This window comes from Crocodylus siamensis, chromosome 1 (assembly GCF_052110815.1).
Source record: "Crocodylus siamensis isolate JL-2025a chromosome 1, ASM5211081v1, whole genome shotgun sequence".
In the NCBI taxonomy this organism is placed as follows: domain Eukaryota; kingdom Metazoa; phylum Chordata; order Crocodylia; family Crocodylidae; genus Crocodylus; species Crocodylus siamensis.
In genome coordinates this window covers 35,808,302-35,824,123 of record NC_143395.1, presented here as the reverse complement: position 1 = coordinate 35,824,123, position 15,822 = coordinate 35,808,302, and the positions used below count along the sequence as shown (strand labels likewise).

The 15,822-nt window shown below is 45.3% G+C and overlaps 1 non-coding gene across 1 annotated transcript; it reads right to left on the bottom strand.

Moving 5' to 3' along the window:
• Positions 1–3,629: 3,629 nt before the first annotated feature.
• On the bottom strand, positions 3,630–3,700 carry TRNAG-GCC (transfer RNA glycine (anticodon GCC)). Its single transcript has one exon. It is a non-coding gene; the product is annotated as a tRNA-Gly (tRNA).
• Between the last annotated feature and the right edge of the window lie 12,122 nt (positions 3,701–15,822).

The following is a 15,822-nucleotide window of genomic DNA, read 5'->3' as shown; positions in this document are numbered from 1 at the left end:
ATTCCTCCAACCCTCTGACTACTACCCCAGGTTGCTCATCCATGTGGGCACCAGTGATACTTCCAAGGGTGACCCTGAGCAGATCAGGAGTCACTATAGGGCTCTAGGAGTAAGGGTGAAGGAGATAGGGGCACAGGTTGTGTTCTCCTCAATCCTTAAGCAGATGTATGCTGCAGATCAATGCATGGCTGCTCAGGTGGTGTCACCAGCAGAGATTTGGCATCTTCAACCATGGCATTTGGCATCTTCAATCCTTCCAAAAAGAAAGATTGCTAGGAAGAGATGGGATCCACCTGACAAAAAGAGGGAAAAGCATCGTCATAGACAGGCTTACTAACCTAGTGAGGAGAGCTTTAAACTAGGTTCACAGGCAGATGAAGAACAAATCCTTGAGGTAAGTGAAACAGTGAGGAACCTGAAGGAAGCAAAACCAGGAGGGGGCAATGGGATGCCTCCTCATTCCTCCTGAGAAAGTAGGGTAATCAGCTAGTTACCTCAAGTGTCTGTACATGAATGCATGGAGCCTGGGAAACAATCATGAAGATTTGGAAGTCCTTGCACAGTCAAGGAACTATGACATGATTGGAATAACAGAGACTTGGTGGGATAGCGTGTGTGACTGGAGCATTGTCATGAATAGGTACAAACTGTTCAGGAAGGACAGGCAGGGGAGAAGAGGAGGAGTTGCACTTTATGTAAAAGAGCTGTATGAATGCTCAGTGTTCCAGTATGAAACTGGAGATAGGCCTGTTGAAAGTCTCTGGGTTAAGGTCAGAGGGGAGAGCAGTGAAGGTAATGTCATGGTGGGGGTCTGCTATAGACCACTAGATCAGGAGGTTGAGGCTTTATTCAGACAACTGGCGCAAGTTTCCTGATCACAAGTTCTGGTTCTCATGGGGGACTTCAATTACCCTGACATGCTGGGAGGACGCTATAGCAGTGACCAGGAAATTCAGGAAGTTTTTGGAGAGTGTTGGAGACAACTTCCTGGTTTAAGTGTTGGAGAGACAAACTAGGGGCCATCCTCTTCTTGACCTGCTGCTCACAATCAGGGAAGAATTAATAGGGGATGTAGAAGTGGATAGCAACCTGGGCAGATGTGATCATGAGATGACAAAAAGAAGAAATGAGAGTAGCAGAGTATGGATCCTGGACTTCAGAAAAGCAGATTTGGACTCCCTCAGGGAACTGAAAGGCAGGATCACCTGGGAGACCAGTCTGAGGGGGAAAGAAATCCAGGAGAGCTGGTTGTATTTTAAAGAAACTTTACTGAGGGCACAGGAACAAATCCTTCTGATCTGCAGCAAGAATAGCAAATGTGGCAAGCGAACTGCTTGGCTTAGCAGAGAACTCTTCAGTGAGCTTAAGCACAAAAAGGAAGCTTACAAGAAGTGGAAGCTTGAATGGATAATTAAGGAGGAGTATAAGAACATTGCTCAGACATGTAGGGATGAAATCAGGAAGGTGAAAGCAGAACTGGAGTTGCAGCTATCAAGGGACATGAAGGGTAACAAGAAAGGTTTCTACAAGAATGTCAGCAACAAGAGGAAGGTCCCTCATTACTAAATGGGGGTGTCAGCCTTGAGACAAATGAGGAGGAAAAGGCTGAAGTACTCAATGCATTTTTTTTCCTTGGTCTTCACAGACAAAGTCAGCTCCCAGATTACTGCACTGCACTGCAGCACAGTTTGGGACGAAGGTGAGCAGCCCTCAGTGGTCAAAGAACAGTTTAGGGGGTATTTAGAAAATCTGAAAATGTACAAGTCCATGGGGCCAGATGCAATGCATCCAAGGGAGTTGAGGGAACTGGCTGATATGAGTGCAGAGCTGCTGGCCATTATCTTTGAAAACTCATGGTGATTTGGGGAGGTCCTGAATGATTGAAAAAGGACAAAGATAGTGTCCATGTTTAACAAAGGCAAGAAGGAGGATCCAGGGAGCTACAGACCAGACAGCCTCACCTCAGTCCCTGAAAAAGTCATGGAGCAGATCCTCAAGGTGCATTTCTAGGCCCTGGAGGAAAAGAAAGTAATTTGGAACAGTCGGCATAGATTCACCAAGGACAAGTCATGCCTGACCAACCTATGATGAGATAACTAGCTCTGTGGATGCAAGGAAAACAATGGATGTAATACACCTTGACTTCAGCAAGGCTTTTGTTATCATCTCCCACAGCATTCTTGCAAGCAAGTTGAGGAAGTACGGGTTGGATAAATGGACTATAAGGTGAATACCTGGCTGGATTGTTGGTCTCAATGGCTAATAATCAATGGTTCAATGTCTAGTTGGCAGCCAGTATTAAGTGAAGTGCCCCAGAGGTTGGTCCTCGGGGTGGTTTTGTTCAATATTTTCAAAGTATGCTGGAGGGTAGGGGTAGGATTCAGAGTGACCTAGGCAAATTGGAGGATTGGGCCAAAGCAATTCTCATGAGGTTTAATAAGGGCATGTGCAAAGTTCTGCACTTAGAATGGAAACAATCCCATGCACCGCTACAGCCTGGGCATTGACTGGCTGGGCAGTAGCTCTGCAGAAAAGGACCTGGGGGTTACAGTGGACAATAAGCTAAATATGAGTCAACAGTGTATCCTTGTTGCCAAGAAGGCTAACAGAATACTGGGCTGCATTGATAGGAGTGTTGCCAGCAGGTCAAGGGAAATGATTATTCCTCTCTGTTCAGTACTGGTATGGCCACATCTGGAGTACTGTGTCCAGTTTTGGGCTCTCCATGACAGAAAGAATGTGGACAAATTGAAGAGAGTCCAGCAGAGGGTGATGAAAATGTTTCGGGGCACCAACACAGGACTTCTGAGGAGAGGCTGAGGGAACTGGGCTTACTGAGTCTGAAGAAGAGAAGACTCAAGGGGGATTTGATAGCAGCCTTTAACTACCTAAAGGGTAGTTCCAAAGAGGATGGAGATAGGCTGTTTTCAGTGGTGACAGATGACAGAAGAAGGAGCAATGGTATCAAGTTGCAGCAAGGGAGTCTGAGGTTGGATATTAGGGAGAACTTTCTCACTAGGAGGGTGGTGAAGCACTGGAACATGTTTTCTAGGGAGGTGGTAGAATCTCCACCCTGGATGGTTTTTAAGCCCTGACTGGACAAAGCCCTAGCTGGAATTATGTAGTTGAGTCCAGTCCTGCTTTGAGCGGCAGGGTTGGACAGGATGACCTCCTGAGGTCCCTTTAAACCCTAGTTTTCTATTATTCTATGATTCTATGACTGAGTCATTGAAATCTCCAGCTCCACTATGCACCCCTTTGTGAAGGGTTGACCAGGTTCCCAATGTACTGTGTTCTGTTTTCCCTTTACTTTAGGCTCAAGCTTCCTCTTCCTTTTTCCCTTGACCCCTGCCCTGCGGGTTTCCTGGAATTGTAGTCCAAATTAACAGTCAGCACAGTCTTGGTTCCTTCTGCTGTTGCACACATTACATTCAAATTACAGTATAACAAAGCCCTAAGAAAGGGATCAGTTGGGATAAAACACATCCGCAATTTTTTTTTACTGTTACTTCAAATGATAGTTGTAAATAAAAGATTAGATTTCATAGACATTAGGACTGGAAGGGACCGCAGAAGGTCATTGAGTCCAGCACCCAATGTGCATTTAAAAGCAACACTTGAGCCACATCTGCACTGGCTGGGAATTGAACCCAGGTCCCCTGCTTGGCAAGCAGGAATTCTACCACTGAACCACCAATGCTTGACCTGGAGCAATACAGATTTATTTGAATACACATTTGGATATATTGGCATTACTAGTTATGTAATATTATGTTTAAATTAATGTTTTTAAGAGTAAAAAATTAACAATATAATATAGGTTACATAATCTAAAGGTTTACCTTTATATAATTTAAGCAATATTTCTCAAAATACTCTCCATTGTGCATGAAAAAAAGTCCTTTTCCCCATTAGTAAGTGACTATTCAATACCAAGTTTTGCAAGAGAGACAGGCTGGATATCTAAAAGTCAGCAGCACTAGATGAGCTACACCCGAGTGTGCTAGAAGAATTTGCTGACATCATTGCACAACCTAGGGCAAAGCTATTTGAGGACTCATGGCACTCAGGAGAGGTCCCAGAAGACTGTAAGAGGGCTAATGTGGTGCCTATCTTCAAGAAAGGGAGAAGGAGGACCCAGGGATTTACAGGCCAATCAGTTTGATTGAATCCCTTATAAAATACTGGAAAAAATTATCAAAGAATCCATTATTGACAGTCTAAAAAAAAAGGCAGTATTCTAAGGGACAGCCAACATGGGTTCATTGCAGACAGGTCATGCCTGATCAGCCTCATTTCCTTCTACAATCAGTAACTCTCCACCTGGATAAGGGAAATGAGGTTGATGTCATATACTTGGACTTTAAAAAGGCCATGTCTCCCATGATGTCCTCATGGTAAAATTGGGAAAAGGCAGCCTCAACTACTTTATGGTCTGGTGTCTAGGTAACTGGCTGTAAGGTAGGACCTAGAGACTATTAATAGATGTAACTGAGTCAACATGGTGGAAGATGACCAGTGGCATCCTTCAGGGTTCAGTACTCAGACCAATGCTTTTCAACATGTTCATTAATTTGGATTTGGATATTTAAAGTGTACTGGAAAAGTTCATGGACAACACAAAATTATGGGGGAGCGTAGTCACGCTCAAGGAAAGGCTGGGGGTACAGGCTGACCTGGACAGGTTTGTGAGATGGGTAGATCATAACCTGATGATACTTAACATGGAGAAATGTGAAGTGTTCCATCTGGGAAAAAATCTGCAACACACTTACAGGATCAGCAGTGCTACACTTGCCAACATGACAACTGAAAGGACTTGGGGGTCATGCTAGACCACAGAATGAACAAGAGCTGTAGCTGGCAGAGCTAATTTAACACTGGTATGCATTTACCAGTGCATCTCAGGCAAGACTAAGGATGTCATCCTCCTGCTGTACTCATCCTTGGTGAGACTGCAGCTGGAGTACTCCAGTCCTGGGCACCACACTTCAGGAAGGGTGTGGAGAAGCTTAGGAGAGTCCAAAGCAGGGCTGGGCACATGATTAGATGCCTGGAGAGCAGGTCAAATGAAGAGAGGCTGAAAGACATGGGACTATTCAGCCTTGATGGCAACCTATAAGTATATTAGATGCTTACATCAGGGCCTGGGGGAGCATCTGTTCACCAAGGCACCCCAGGGGAAGGCAAGAAACAATGGTCACAAACTGATTGAAGATTGCTTCAGATTGGACATAAGGAAAAAATTCTTTAAAATTTGAGTTCTGAGGGTCTGGAAAAGACTTCCTTCAGAGGTGGTACAGTCACCTACTCTGGCAATCTTCAAAAAGTATCTTGACACCCACCTTGCTGGGATCATAGTTTCATAGTTAGTACAGTCAGAAGGGACCTGAGCAGATCATCAAGTCTGATCCCCTGCCATGGCAGGAAAGAGTACTGGGGTCAAGGTGATTGTCAAGCCTTGTCTTAAAGACCCCCAGGTTAGGAGCCGGCACCACTTTGCTTGGAAGTTGGTTCCAGATCCTAGCTACCCTGACAGTGAAGTAGCACCTCCTGATGTCTAATCTGAATTTACCCTCTGCCAGCTTGTGACCGTTATTTCTAGTCACTCCTGGTAGTGTTCGGGGGAACAGGGACTCCCCCAATGCCTGCTGGTCCCCTCTGACTAGTTTGCAACAGGCCACTAGATCCCCTCTCAGCCTTCTCTTATGGAGGCTGAACAGGTTCAGGTCCCGTAGCTTGTCCTTGTAGGGCCTGCCCTGCTGCCCCGATCATGCGAGTGGCCCTCCTCTGGACCCTTTCCATGTTGTCCACATTCCTCTCGAAGTGCAGCGCCCAGAACTGGATGCAGTACTTCAGCTGCAGCCTGACCAGTGCCGCATAAAGGGCAAGTATCACCTCCCTGGACCTGCTTGAGATGCATCTGTAGATGCATGAAAAGGTGCGGTTGCCCATATTCATCTTGGCATCAATGATGACTCCAAGATCCTTTTCTGCCTCTGCACTGATGAGAAGGGAGTTCTCCAGCCTGTAGGTATGGTGCTGGTTCTTCCTCCCGAGGTGCATCACCTTGCACTTGTCAGTGTTGAATCCATCCTATTCTCATCCGCCCAACCCTGTAACCTGTCTAGGTCCGATTGTAGCCTATTCCTCCCTTCTAGTGTGCCCACATCCCCCCACATCTTTGTGTCATCAGCATATTTGAACAGGGTGCTGTTTACCCCCTCATCCAAGTCACTGATGAAGATGTTGAACAGTGCGGGACCGAGGACTGACCCATCCACCACCATTCTCTGGGTGTGGCCCTCCAGCCAGTTGGTGACCCATTTGACTGGGTAGGTGTCAACATCACAGTCCCCCAGTTTCTTAATGAGAATGGGGTGAGAGACAGTGTCAAAGTCTTCCTGGACTTTCAGAAGGTAACCCCTGCATCTAAAGATTTGGTGACCTGGTCGTAGAAGGCCACCAGGTTGGTCTGACAGGACCTGCCTCTAATGAACCCGTGTTGGTTGCCCCTAAGCATAATCTCCCCTGCTGGCCCCTGGTGGACATGTGCCAGAATAATTCTCTCAAAAAGCTTACCCAGGATTGAGGTAAGACTAACTGGCCTATAGTTCCCTGAGTCCTCCCTCCTCCCTTTTTTGAAGATGGGAATCACATGGCCCTCTTCCAGTCCTCTGGCACCACACCAAAGCACCACAAGTGCTTGTATAACCATGCCATGATCATTGGTGATAGGTGGTTAAGCACCTGCAGCACCGTCACCAGGTCATCACCCATGGCCAGCACCAGGTCCAACAAGGCATCTCCCCTGGTCGGGCTGTGCACCTCCTGGGTTAGACTGAGGTCCTGCATTTGGGCTAGGAACCTAAGTGAGTGGTCAGACCTGGTTGACTGCTCTTCCCAGCAGATGTCTAGAAAGTTCAGGTCACCCATGATGACCACATCCTTTGACCTAACTACCTGCGTGAGCTGACTTAAGAATTCCTGGTCTAGCTCTTCCCCTTGGTTGGGTGGCCTGTAGTAGACCCCCACTGTTAAGTTTCTTTCCCCTCGACTGCCTTGTATTTTAACCCAGAGTACTTGTGTGTGCCCCTTCTCTGACTCTGTGCTACCGGATGAAGATGTGTACTCCTCCTTAATGTAGAGCGCCACACCCTCACCTTTCCTCCCTGTCCTGTCCCTCCTGTACACCCTATAGCCCTTGATATTCACCTCCCAGTCATGTGTTGGGTCCCACCATGTTTCAGTGAGCCCCACTATGTCTGGGTTGGTGTCAGCTAGCAGGAGGGTAAGTTCCTCCTGCTTGTTTCCCATACTACAGTCATCTGATCCCAGCAGTCTTTCCTGCCCAAGTGCAGGAGGGCTGGACCCAATGATCTTGTAAGGTCCCTTCCACCCCTAACATTGATGGATCTATATTAAAAAAAAAACGATGAAGCTGTAATTAATGACTATCTTCAGAACATTGAAATCTTGTTAGAAAGGGAAAAAAAGTGGAAAAGATACATTGAATACATGTTCATAGATTCATAGATGGAGGGTTGGAAGGGACCTGAGCAGATCATCAAGTTTGACCCCCTGCCCTGGGCAGGAATGAATACTGGGATCATATGACCTCTGGTAAGTTTAAGCTTATATGACCCCAACTAGGTAGTTATCAAGCCTTCTTTTAAAGGCCCCTAAGGTAGGAGCCAGCACCACTTCCCTTGGAAGCTGGTTCCAGATCCTGGCCACCCTTACTGTGAAGTAGCGCCTTCTGATATCTATCCTGAACCTAGTCTCAGTCAACTTGTGGCCGTTATCCTTGTTACTCCGGGAGGCGCTTGGGGGAACAGGGCCTCACTCATTCCCCTCTGGTTGCCGCGATAAGTTTATAGATGGCCACCAGATCCTCTCTCAGCCTTCTCTTGTGGAGGCTGAACAGGTTCAGGTCCTGTAGCCTCTCCTTGTAGGGCCTGCCCTGCTGCCCCTGATCATGTGAGTGGTCCTCCTCCGGACCCTCTTGATGCTGGCCACATCACTTCTGAAGGGCGGAGCCCAGAACTGGATACAGTACTCCAACTGTGCCCTGACCAATGTCGCATAAACAGTTAAACCTCTGAAAAAAGAAGGAAATTTTTAATTGTTTAGTAGTGTTGCTTTTACAATAAAAAGGTATAGAGACATTTAAACCAAATAAATGTTGCTTTAAACAGTGTTTTTGCTGGACACTTGAGCAGCTTTAAACTACCTACATTACTCTTGTCAGAGGCCTGCATACTTCTTAAAAACAGACTTGTGAATCATTTTCTGTTTAATGTAATCCTATATTTCTTCATTTTTCCTATGCTTTCTGAATATTTGTTTTTAATCTGAAAATAACATTACAACTAAACAGGAACATGTGTTGGATGATCAAATTAAGTCATTTTCTGCTGTGCTTTTAAGGGGAAAAGGAACGTTCAGGGGCCTGGAAACAACATTTTGCTGAGGTAAAATGGACTTCAAGATCAGGGTTAATTTTTTTCCTGAATCTAGAATCTAATTTTCAGTAGAGTCCCAAAGGGCAATTACACACATGTGGGAAGTCTGCTCCGACCTGCTGGCAGTTTCGCATGCCACATGTATTAGTGGCACAGTGCATGTCAGCACTGAGAAAATGGTGGTGGTTCACTTTGAACTAAAGCACGTTCTATGTACTTTAGTTCAAAGTCCACCACCGCTATTTTCTCAGTGCTAACATGCACTATGCCACTGATACACCTACTCTTAATGTAGCATTGGGTGCTTTATTTAGTGGGGCATTCTAATTAGAAATGCCTGGCACTGCATTGGGAACACATGTAAATATGCCAAAAGTGTGAGCTCTTATTGCTTTCTGGGAGCTTCATCAGGTGTCAGGTACTTTATGGTAAGAAACAAAATGTGAGAGATGTTAGAACCATTCAGTAATATGAGTCAACAGACTTACCCGTTTCAAAGCATTTTACAAGATTAGAGTCCCATCATATTTTAAAATTACAAAATACCTACTAACTGGGAAATGACTCTCTCAGCAGCACAGAAGTGGAAAGGGAACTCTGAGTCATAGCAGACTCCAAGATGAACATGAGTCATCAGCGTGACAAAATCATCAGCAAAGCTAACTGCACTTTATCATGCATCAGCTGATGCAGGACAAATAGGTCCAAGGAGGTTCTACTTCCCCTCTATGCAGCATTGGTCAGACTGCAGTTGGAGTACTGTGTCCAGTTTTGGGTGCCGTACTTTAAGAAGGGTTCTGGATAACCCTGAGAAGGTCCAGAGGAGGGCCACTTGTGTGGTTAAGGGTTTGGAGGCCAAGCCCTATGAGGAGAGACCGAGGGACCTGGATCTCTTCAGCCTCTGCAAAAGAAGGCTAAGAGGTGATCATGTGGCTGCCTATACATTCATTAGGAGGGCACAGCAAGGAATCAGAGATGCTCTGTTCACCAGGGTGTCTCTTGGGGTAATGAGGAATAATGGTCACAAACTGACAGAGAGCAAATTTAGACTGGACATCAGTAAGAACTTCTTCATAGTTAGGGTTGCCAGAATCTGGAATGGGCTTCCAAGGGAGATGGTGCTCTCCCCTACCTTGCGGGTCTTTAAGAGAAGGCTAAACGTGCATCTGGCTGGGGTCGTCTGACCCCAGCACTCTTTCCTGCCCAAGGCAGGGGGTCAGACTCAATGATCTGTTGAGGTCCCTTCCAACCCTAGCATCTATGAATCTATGAATCATACAATTACCATATTTAGACCTGAACATTTTTAGACTTGAAGCACCCTTCAATATCCTTGAGGCACCTCATTGAAAATGCCAGCTCTTAGTTTTCACTCTTTTTTTTACCTACAGAAAAAGAGTAGAGAAGTTTTTCTATTGCAAAGAACTCAGAAATACCACAAATAATTTCTGTTTGAAATCTCTGGGTTTATTTTGTGAGTCATATTTGTAAGCCTAACAGTGCTAACATTGTGTGGCACCCCTCAGCACCCTTGAGAGGATCTTCAAACACCCCAAGGTACCATGGTACCCTGGCCCAGAATCACTGATTTAGTAGCATCTATTTTTGTAATATTTCTCATGCTTCTTGGTTTGTACACATATTGCTCACCTCTTTAATAGGCACACCAGTCGTGAATGATGCTGTTTAACCCTTTCAAAAGAAACAGATTAATTATTCTCTTTCTGAATCAGCAGTCCGATAGTTTTAAAAATAGCTCTGAAGAATGCAAACTGGCCTATTCATTGCAGGAGATTGTTGACCCTGAACCCTAATAAAGGAAGTTTAAATATCACAATTGCTGCCTGCCAGTAGTGTAACTAGGCACGGGTGACCAGGAGACTAGCCCCAGATGCCAATTTTGAGAGAGTGCAAGAATGGCAGCCACCAAATGCTGCTGGCCTGGCTTGCTGCCACTGCCACCAAACCAGTTATTACCACTGCTCCAACTGGTGCTGCTGCTGGTTATACCTGTTACCTGTATCCCTATGTATCATTTTGCAGTAACATCCATGTAGCTGTGTGCTACTCAAAGCAATAATTTCTTGTTATGTGTAGTATGGTGCCAGGAGAAAGAAGCCTTTGCTTTAGCTTCATGCTCCAGAGCAGTTCAAAAGTGAACCCTGTCCTGTAGTGACACCCTGAGGGGAAATGTGATAAAATGAGAGTTTGTAAAACTTGGCACCAATTAACATAGCACTGAAAGCATGTACACATATGTTTTAATGCACATTAGCCTATTTTAGTGCACATTAAAGTGTCACAAAAATGCACTTTCAGTAATGCGCATTAAAATAGGCTAATGTGTCTTTTTCTAGTACCTCACAATGGAAGGCATTTTTACACATGCTCTGGGAAGCATGCAGGGGCACTTTAATTAGCAAGCCACACTAATTAAAAGAACCCAAGCATCACATGCTTTACATGGTGAAGGGAGAGAGAGCCAGCGCGAGGAGGGAACAAGCCCAGGGCTTTGGAGGAGAGTCCCAGCGTCCAACTTATCTGGTGAGAGCCAGCGATGAGATGGAGAAATCCCCATTGGTGTGTTCAGTCCTGGGGGTTGAAGATAACCTCTTCAAGAACCTAAAGAAGCAAGGATACAGGGATGAGACTACACCCTGGAGCGGGGTAATTCCAGCCTGAAGGTTGGAGAGTGGGATTTGAACTAGGAACAGCTGTCCTGGGACCCATATGGAGAACAACAGCGCAAATGGTTGAGATAGAGGGATACCCTCAACAAAAAGTCCATAACACTGGGACTGGAATCTTCAGTCCAATGCATGAAGATGACACGTCCAGAACATCAGGTGTGGTTAGGGCAGGGAATGGGGGGTGGTGGATCCCTGTGACGAGGAGCTGAACTCATGAACCTATAACAGATCTTTTGTCTCTCAAGAATAGTGTCTTGGCACCTCTTTTTCTAAAATCAAGATGTGGCTAGTAAGTTTCTAGGGACAGGACACATCCCATTCCAGCAGAAAGAGACAACTCGGGCCCAGGTGGTGTGTCATCGACCTCTCACACACATCTATCAGTATTAATATTGTATGGCACCCTTAAAGGGAATCTCATGGCACCCAGAACACACCCAACATAGATAATTAGTAATAGATAATTAGTAAATCTCTGCCTGAAAATCTCCAATGAATGAGATCCCACAACTTCCTTAGACCAATTGTTCCATTGTCCATTTATTTTAATAATTCAAAAATAGGAATTGGGCTCAAACCTAGGCAGGTATACAACCATTTGTACTTAAGTCCAGAAGTTTAAGTGCTCAGCCATTCTGGCAGTTTCCATAGGCTTATTAATAATATTGAGACTAGTTAAGTAAAGAAACAGAAAAGATTTAGCAGTGTAATGAGGGAAGTCTTGGCTGAGAACAAGCAAATTGCTTGTGAGAGATCAGTAAATACAAGCAAAGCAAAAATGAGTGTCCTCAAAATAGAAAGAATAAAAACCTTCAAATGCAATTTTATTGAAACCAGATAGAACCAGAGGTGGCCTTTCCTCACGGACAGAAAGAAGTATAGAAGGAAGAAGTTTGCAATTTTGTAGTTTCTCAGACCCTGCATTGTTTATATCTTAAATTGGTGGTAGTAGTATTCAAAATATGTTTAGTCTACAGACCATGAGTCCTTGAAAAGTTTCCTTTGGATTTAGCCCTAGTGGCAATTTTTTGTTCAGTTACCTCTTAGTCAGTGGAGGTGAATTTAAATCTGTACTTTTTCTCAACAGTTTTTGATAAAACTGCTTTTGAAATTGACCTCTGTTAAAGCTGAGCAGATACTTGCCTTATGTATAGTACCTGTTCATAGTAATTCAGTGTTGGGTTTCTTCCTCTTTCCTCTAAACAGATGGCACTGGCCACTATTGGAGACAAATTACAAAACCACATAGACATCTGGTCAAAACCTGTGTGGTAATTACTATTTTGTCCTCATCTCCCAAAAATTTAAATATTTTAGATACATTCTTTATAGGAAGGTATGCCCTTGACTCACATTTGATCATATCTGATTAATATCAGCACTGATAAAAGTTTTTCTCTTACCCTATGAGAGATCATAAAGTGTAACAGTAAGAAAAAACAAACTATAAAACATGTTGTAAAATGTCTTAAACTGAGTTTTTGTTTGCTTAAAATGTAAATTTCAGTTTCCTGTCTGATTTGAGCAAGGCTATAAGAAGTTACAAGTTCATGAACACAAACATTGTTTAACATCCTTAGCAGCAAGCACACATATTTTCATAGTGCTGATATATTAATAATCTTAGTTAAAGTTAGTGACTTGAACCATCTGTGAAATTTCTTGGAAACAGAATAGCAACTTTCCCCATCCTTCAATTTAATTGGTTCTGTGACATTTTAAAGATGGTTTGTTTTCTTTTTCCTTTGATAAGAGAATGTCCATGGAAGACTAAGATAAACTTTTCAAGGTGAAGATTATTTATGAACACACATAAAGTGGCAATAGTAGAAAAGGCAAATTATTACACACCAACAAATGAGACAGTTCTTTCTAAATTGTATGTGTAAGTATATATACATATATAAAGGTATATTATATGTTTTTATATATATTTGTGTGTATCTCATTTTTGGAGTGTAAAAATTTGTATTTTCTGCTATTATCACTTCGTGTGTGTGCATAAATAATTATATATAATAGTATATCACTGTAAGTTGTGCTGCCAGTACAAGTCATGTCAGATGGCATGGGCACCTCCCTCTTTGAGAAATCGGCTCTTAGGCCTCGTCACCCTGGTCTTCAGTGTGCCTTACATATGCTGTAACCCAGTTGTACCCTGCACAAGGGTGATGTTTGGGGCTCTGCCTCCCCTTATGGCTCTTCTGTACACCAACTGGATACTGGGGTGGTGATAACTCCCAGACCCCAGGGGCAGTATTTTCCTGCTGTCACAGTTAACACTTAGTCCCAAGCCACAAATCTGAGCATGCTCATACAAACTGTAGTGCCAACAGTTCTGATTTCTTGCTCAAACATAAGCCTGCCCACAAAATAAATGATCCAAATCAATTCATGCCTTAGTCCTTGGTATAGCAACTAAATGAAGAACTCAGTTAATTCCTCTTGTCTCACTGACAGCAATTAACTCAATCTGTCCCTGCTGTGATCCTGTTTTCAATTATTCAGTTCAATTTACGTAGCTAGCAGCACTCCCACTAGCAATTAGGGTTCATGCCCAGAAGCAAGAGTCTGTTTGTGTCACTTACATGTCCCTGAGCAAAACTGGCTCCATTTTCAGCCACACCTTGCTGCTGCTGTGGAGGGAAGACCAGATGCTCCTCTTCCTCTCAGGATCCTGGTGCATCCTACAGGCTGCATTGCCCGAACCACTTTTGCAGGTGCCAGGGCTGTTGCTTTCAGGCCCTTCGCTGAGTTCCTAGGATGGAGTTGTGTCTCCAGCGCAGTGTGGCTCATGGTTTTGGCTCCAAACCACTCCAGCTTCTCTCTTACCTGCTGGCACTGGACTTCCAGTTATACTGGCCGTTTCTGCATGCCTGTCTATGTGGTGTGAGCAGGAACTTATGAAGCATGGCTGCCGCCATTCCTGTTGCTTCTCTGCCATTGCTACTGACCCTGGAGGTATGTGGGGGACATTTCCAGCCCTCACCAGGCTTTTCTCCCCATGCTGCCCAGAGGTCTTCTGTGGGGGTGTTTCTTCCCTGGTTTCTACAATCATGAGGATATGTTATATCATAAGAATATGTGAGAGAGTGTCAATATTCATGGCCTTGTATGTATGTAATTGAATTAAAGATAAGTATGTTTAATATGCATGTGCTAAAATAATGACATATGGTAAGATTCCTCAGACTCAAAAGACGGAATGAAATCTATGGGTGCCTGTACACAAGCCAGGAGGCTGCTCTGATGTGCTGTAATTACAGCTAATTGGAACAGACTCAATTAACTGAGTCTGGCAATTATTGCACTCCTGCCAGCCTCCACATCTCATGTATCAGTGTTCTGCACTTCAAAATGGCAGCAGGGGTGTTTTAAGTAAAGCTCATTTGAAGAGCTTTAAAACAATGGTTCTCAATGTTTTCTGTGCCAGGACCCATTTGTAAACATCAATGGCCAGTCTTGACCAAGTAAATAGTTTAAGTAGGAAACAGCCTCCTGGTCCTCCCACGGCCTCCTATTCCCAACCCACAGTCTCCCACTCCCCCAGACAGACCTGCTGGTGCCACTCACTCTCACAACCTGCTGCCCCCACCTCAGGTGGTGAGACTCATTGCTGCCACTGCTATTGATGGGATCCCCATGCCAGCTGTGCCACCAGCAATGCAAGGAGTGATGGGGGGAGGCAGGAGGCCATGCTATTCTCACCTTCTCCCACCACCAGCCACAGCTCTACCCTGCTGTCATGGCCCAGCCACTGCTGCCATTCCTCTTAGGCCACCCACACTGCTCACGACCCCAGCTCCCCTCCCTGGTAGAGCTGCAGCTGAAGGGAAGCAGCAGTGGCACCTGGGCCATGGCAGCAGAGTAAAGTCACAGACTGGCAGACAAGTGGCTGGCAGTGGGAGGAGGTGAGGGCCATGTAGCTCCTCTGTCCATTACTCCTGACACTGCTGGTGTTGCAGCTGGTGCAGGAGTCCTGGTGACAGCAGCAATGAGTTTCACTGTCCCACTCTGACCTCCTGCACTGGGTCCTGTCTGCTGGTCTGCAGAGGTGGCTCCTGCCAAAGCCAGTCCAGCCAGGCTGCAGCCCTGTACCTTCTGTGGCTGCACAAATCTAAGGGGGGCATGTGCCCCCCATACCTCTCCAGCACATCACCTGTTCCCCCTCTGTCCCTCAACACATTTTCTACACCCCCTTGTCCCATAAATTTGCCTGTGGAGAGCTGCAGGAGCTTCTCTCCAAGCTGTCTAGCTTCCACATGCATATGTGTGCGTACGCATGCACATGGTGCCTCCTGCCTGATTGCCCTCCTCCCGCTTCCCCCAACCCCAAGCAGCCACCTGAGGCTGGAACTCTGATAACCTTCAAGGGGAAACCCAGTTTCCCACATTTTTCTCCTTTAAAAGAAAATCAATTTGTAAAGTTTGTTTGCAACCCTTTCATATATTCTTGCTGTGGCAGGCCAGTAGGGGGCGCTCCTGCGTTGAGCCGCCCACCTCCCTGCGCCCGCCCGCCTTCCAGACTCCAAATGCCTCCCTAGGGGCACCTTATGCTTGGCTGACCCCTCTCCTGGAGCACACTCGCTAGTCTGGGGGTAATGTCGCCGCCACCACCCCAAGAAGGGACTGTCTTGGCCCTGTGTCCTCGGGGAAACACAGGCCTA